This window comes from Diorhabda sublineata, unplaced genomic scaffold (assembly GCF_026230105.1).
Source record: "Diorhabda sublineata isolate icDioSubl1.1 unplaced genomic scaffold, icDioSubl1.1 Dsub_71, whole genome shotgun sequence".
In the NCBI taxonomy this organism is placed as follows: Eukaryota; Metazoa; Arthropoda; class Insecta; order Coleoptera; family Chrysomelidae; genus Diorhabda; species Diorhabda sublineata.
This window is the reverse complement of record NW_026614294.1, coordinates 82,501-88,770: the sequence shown is the minus strand read 5'-3', so window position 1 is coordinate 88,770 and position 6,270 is coordinate 82,501. Positions and strand designations below refer to the sequence as shown.

The following is a 6,270-nucleotide window of genomic DNA, read 5'->3' as shown; positions in this document are numbered from 1 at the left end:
TTTCATACAACTTTTATATAATATATCTCGTACGTTCGTTCATCGAGCGGCGATCTAATTTCATAATACATTTTTTCCGTTATTGTCAATATTTTCCATAACACTTTTATATAATATACCTCGAACGGTTCCTACATACAAAACATCTCCATTCAACTTTTACAATTCATCTTTTTCGACAAGTTCATATATTTAGGGAAAATCTCATTTCATAATACTTGTTTTTCATAATTATTACTATTTTCATACAACTTTTATATAATACATCTCGTACGTTCGTTCATCGAGCGGCGATCTAATTTCATAATACATTTTTTCCGTTATTGTTAATATTTTCCATAACACTTTTATATAATATACCTCGAACGGTTCCTACATACAAAACATCTCCATTCAACTTTCACAATTCATCTTTTTCGACAAGTTCATATATTTAGGGAAAATCTCATTTCATAATACTTGTTTTTCATAATTATTACTATTTTCATACAACTTTTATATAATACATCTCGTACGTTCGTTCATCGAGCGGCGATCTAATTTCATAATACATTTTTTCCGTTATTGTCAATATTTTCCATAACACTTTTATATAATATACCTCGAACGGTTCCTACATACAAAACATCTCCATTCAACTTTCACAATTCATCTTTTTCGACAAGTTCATATATTTAGGGAAAATCTCATTTCATAATACTTGTTTTTCATAATTATTACTATTTTCATACAACTTTTATATAATACATCTCGTACGTTCGTTCATCGAGCGGCGATCTAATTTCATAATACATTTTTTCCGTTATTGTTAATATTTTCCATAACACTTTTATATAATATACCTCGAACGGTTCCTACATACAAAACATCTCCATTCAACTTTCACAATTCATCTTTTTCGACAAGTTCATATATTTAGGGAAAATCTCATTTCATAATACTTGTTTTTCATAATTATTACTTTTTTCATACAACTTTTATATAATACATCTCGTACGTTCGTTCATCGAGCGGCGATCTAATTTCATAATACATTTTTTCCGTTATTGTCAATATTTTCAATAACACTTTTATATAATATACCTCGAACGGCTCCTACACACAAAACGTCTCCATTCAACTTTCACAATTCATCTTTTTCGACAAGTTCATATATTTAGGGAAAATCTCATTTCATAATACTTGTTTTTCATTATTATCACTATTTTCATACAACTTTTATATAATACATCTCGTACGTTCGTACATCGAGCGGCAATCTAATTTCATAATACTTTTTTTCCGTTATTGTTAATATTTTCCATAACACTTTTACGTCTCGGACGGTATGAAGTTTCATAATACTTCTTTTTAATATTCATAATACATCTTTTATATATTTTCACTATACATCTTTATTAATGTTAATGTAGAAAGCGTACCGTTGTACAGCGCACATATATGTGTGGTGTATCGAAGTTGACGTCTCGTTAAATTTTAATGAACTCGTTATAATTTACGTAAAGACGTTGTATCGGTCATTCCACATTATAGTGGATTATATAGTTTTCTGAAAGGGTCCCCGTTCTCCTCCAATATATTATCGTATATTGCTAGCGGTTCCCTTTTTAGATATTATATCAATTTATCCACAAATTAAATATATATTGCGAGATCGCGAATTTAGCTAGCGTTTTACCGCGAGCGATTCATATGCGATCGTCTATAAAAATATATATAATAATATAACATTTATATTATTACACAACATTGCGATAACTCTCATTATTCCGAGCGAGAATAAAAATTTCGTTCATTATTATCTAATTGTAAACCATGTCGCTTACAATCTAGCGAAGGGTAGAGATAATGTCGAAATTCTATTCCGGTCGACGTAATTATATCTTATTTAAAATATCATTTCGATTAAATTTTAGATAAATTTATAGTCGATTCGGTGAAAATTTTATGAAATATAAGAAAAATATATTATAATATATAAAGCGTGGCGCCGAAAATTATATATTTTCAATAATAAGCGCAGCAAACACCACGCAAACGAAAAAGTAAATAACAATGTGTTTATTATATACGAGAATATAGATGAATATAAAATATTATGTGTATAAATATAAAATATATGTAATATGAAAAAACGTCATCATAATTCTCATCCTCACATTATGTGGTGGATATTGTTATTAAAACTTTTTCGATAATAGTTTTATTATATATAAAATACACAAATAGTAGTTCCCTGGTTGATCCTGCCAGTAGTCATATGCTTGTCTCAAAGATTAAGCCATGCATGTCTCAGTACAAGCCAAATTAAGGTGAAACCGCGAAAGGCTCATTAAATCAGTTATGGTTCCTTAGATCGTACCCACATTTACTTGGATAACTGTGGTAATTCTAGAGCTAATACATGCAAACAGAGTTCCGACCGGAGACGGAAGGAGCGCTTTTATTAGATCAAAACCAATCGGTGGCGGGCTTGCTCGTCATCGTACAATTTGGTGACTCTGAATAACTTTTCGCTGATCGCACGGTCTCGCACCGGCGACGCATCTTTCAAATGTCTGCCTTATCAACTGTCGATGGTAGGTTCTGCGCCTACCATGGTTGTAACGGGTAACGGGGAATCAGGGTTCGATTCCGGAGAGGGAGCCTGAGAAACGGCTACCACATCCAAGGAAGGCAGCAGGCGCGCAAATTACCCACTCCCGGCACGGGGAGGTAGTGACGAAAAATAACGATACGGGACTCATCCGAGGCCCCGTAATCGGAATGAGTACACTCTAAACCCTTTAACGAGGATCAATTGGAGGGCAAGTCTGGTGCCAGCAGCCGCGGTAATTCCAGCTCCAATAGCGTATATTAAAGTTGTTGCGGTTAAAAAGCTCGTAGTCGAATCTGTGTCCCACGCCGCTGGTTCATCGTACGCGGTGTCAACTGGCGTGTCGTGGGACGTCCTGCCGGTGGGCTTAGCTCGCAAGGGCGGCCCAACTCAATCCCGCCGCGGTGCTCTTGACTGAGTGTCGAGGTGGGCCGGCACGTTTACTTTGAACAAATTAGAGTGCTTAAAGCAGGCCAAAATTTTGCCTGAATACTGTGTGCATGGAATAATGGAATAGGACCTCGGTTCTATTTTGTTGGTTTTCGGAACCCCGAGGTAATGATTAATAGGAACGGATGGGGGCATTCGTATTGCGACGTTAGAGGTGAAATTCTTGGATCGTCGCAAGACGGACAGAAGCGAAAGCATTTGCCAAAAACGCTTTCATTGATCAAGAACGAAAGTTAGAGGTTCGAAGGCGATCAGATACCGCCCTAGTTCTAACCATAAACGATGCCAGCTAGCGATCCGCCGACGTTCCTCCGATGACTCGGCGGGCAGCTTCCGGGAAACCAAAGCTTTTGGGTTCCGGGGGAAGTATGGTTGCAAAGCTGAAACTTAAAGGAATTGACGGAAGGGCACCACCAGGAGTGGAGCCTGCGGCTTAATTTGACTCAACACGGGAAACCTCACCAGGCCCGGACACCGGAAGGATTGACAGATTGAGAGCTCTTTCTTGATTCGGTGGGTGGTGGTGCATGGCCGTTCTTAGTTGGTGGAGCGATTTGTCTGGTTAATTCCGATAACGAACGAGACTCTAGCCTGCTAACTAGGCGTATTTCGACATCCCAAAGGCCCGTCGGTATTGAGTTTCGGCTCTTGCCGTTCGCGGTTTTTACTGTCGGCGTACAAATAATTCTTCTTAGAGGGACAGGCGGCTTCTAGCCGCACGAGATTGAGCAATAACAGGTCTGTGATGCCCTTAGATGTTCTGGGCCGCACGCGCGCTACACTGAAGGAATCAGCGTGTCCTCCCTGGCCGAGCGGCCCGGGTAACCCGCTGAACCTCCTTCGTGCTAGGGATTGGGGCTTGCAATTGTTCCCCATGAACGAGGAATTCCCAGTAAGCGCGAGTCATAAGCTCGCGTTGATTACGTCCCTGCCCTTTGTACACACCGCCCGTCGCTACTACCGATTGAATGATTTAGTGAGGTCTTCGGACTGAGCGCGGTGGCGTTTCGGCGTCGCCGATGCTTCGGAAAGATGACCAAACTTGATCATTTAGAGGAAGTAAAAGTCGTAACAAGGTTTCCGTAGGTGAACCTGCGGAAGGATCATTACAGAGTATTTGTTCGTTTTTAAACAAAAAATAAAAAAACGAAATCAAGTCTGTATTATTATATTATATATAATTGTGAAAGAAATTTTTCTTTTCTACAAAATAATCGAACTCTTCAAAAGAAAATTTATATATGATATAAATATATGATGTATATATATTGAAATTTTTTTTTTTTTTTTTTATAAAATTCGAACAAGTTTCGAATAATATTTAAAAAAAAAAAAGATAAATATATTTCATACGTCTATAAAATATATATCTACATATATAAATTTACAGTAAAAATAACGAAAAATTTTTATCATAGATTAGTAGAAGGAGTCGACGACGACGACGACGACGAACGACGATGACGACACAATAGTAGTAACAATATATTTTTATTATTATATATATATATATATATTAACGATTGACAGAACGATCATTAACAAAATTTCTTGTTAACTAAAAACGTTCTAATATAAAGAATCGTTATTATAATAAACGAAAAATATATAGATTATTGAAACGTCGTCTGTTGTTGTTGTTGTTGTTGTTGTTGTCGTCGTGTGTGTCTGTCTTCTGTATTTTTATGGAGAAATTTTATTTCGTTTTTTTATTATTACATAAGTTTTTTATCGATCGAAGGTAATACAAAAAAATTTCGACAATATTATATGTGATGATGATTATGTGAGATGATAAGACATTTTCTTCATCCGGGTACCTAAACGAAACTTTTAAGCACGTGTCGATTCTTTCGATATGTATAAAAATTCGTTTTAGAAATAATATTTCACGTATTATTTCGAAGGTGTTCGAAGATTTACGCCCGACCGTGTCGAAATTTGTATAAAACTTTCAAGATTAAAAAACTTGTAATAATTAAGAGGAATATATCGTGCGAGATATCTGTCTATGCGCGCCTCGTTTGTAATAAAACATGTGCAGCGGTTAAAATTTATCGGATATTTTTAAGTACGATATTATAATTTCTCTAAAATTTATATATAATTACCATTTAATAAATAATATATATATATATATATATATATATATATATATATATGTCGTTAGATAATTCTATACGCGTATAAAATATTATAATATTATTATTAATTTAATAATCAAATATTAAAAATACGACGAATAGAATATGAGAAAACGACATAATAAAATGATTACCCTGAACGGTGAATCACTTGGCTCGTGGGTCGATGAAGAACGCAGCTAATTGCGCGTCAACTTGTGAACTGCAGGACACATGAACATCGACATTTCGAACGCACATTGCGGTCCTCGGATACTCGTTCCCGGACCACTCCTGACTGAGGGTCGTATCAATTTAAAAGACTGCTTAGAATTTAAAATTTTTCAATTTATTATAGAAAAATAAATGACTAAGCGTGTTGGATGTGTGAGACACAATAACGCACACTAAAAGAAAACACACGCACATACTATAAACTTGTGCGTATTTTTTTTTTGTGCGGCATCCTAAAATGCGAAAAGCAGCGTAAATTTTTTATAGAAAAAATTTGCGCAATTTTTGAACACAACGACGCTATTACTACCATAAATTGATCGTGTGTATTTTTATATGAAATACATAAAATTTGTTTGGTAGAGTTATATTTACGTATATATAGTCGATAAATAAGTGTATATATTATATATATTTAAAATGATAACGCGGTCGTCGTGTCCGAGAGAAATAATAAAGTTTCGAAGACTGGACGTCTGACCAGTGTTTTTTTTTATATCATTTATACTGTATCGACAAAATATATGAATTTATATATATATATATATATATATATATATATATATATATGTATAACTTGCTCTGCCGCCTCTATAAATAAAAACAAATAATGTTATATTTCGTATAATGTGATTAAACACACGTTTTTTTTTTTTGTGATATTTTAGCGAATTGTATTTAAATATTATAGATATATTATAATATATCGACCTCAGAGCAGGTGAGATTACCCGCTGAATTTAAGCATATTACTAAGCGGAGGAAAAGAAACTAACTAGGATTCCCTTAGTAGCTGCGAGCGAACAGGGAAAAGCCCAGCACCGAATCCCGTGGTCGATATCGGCCACCGGGAAATGTGGTGTTAGG

The 6,270-nt window shown here is 35.2% G+C and overlaps 3 non-coding genes across 3 annotated transcripts in view; all 3 read left to right on the top strand.

The window, feature by feature from the left end:
* The first annotated feature begins 2,233 nt into the window (after positions 1 to 2,233).
* LOC130452312 (small subunit ribosomal RNA) lies at positions 2,234 to 4,155 on the top strand. Its single transcript, XR_008910939.1, has one exon. It is a non-coding gene; the product is annotated as a small subunit ribosomal RNA (ribosomal RNA).
* A 1,166-nt stretch (positions 4,156 to 5,321) lies between these two features.
* On the top strand, positions 5,322 to 5,477 carry LOC130452320 (5.8S ribosomal RNA). The gene has a single exon (XR_008910945.1). It is a non-coding gene; the product is annotated as a 5.8S ribosomal RNA (ribosomal RNA).
* Positions 5,478 to 6,110: 633 nt separating this feature from the next.
* LOC130452315 (large subunit ribosomal RNA) overlaps positions 6,111 to 6,270 on the top strand; it is a 4,097-nt gene continuing 3,937 nt past the window's right edge. Inside the window, exon 1 of the ribosomal RNA XR_008910940.1 lies at positions 6,111 to 6,270. This exon is cut by the window's right edge and continues 3,937 nt beyond it. This is a non-coding gene — a ribosomal RNA (large subunit ribosomal RNA).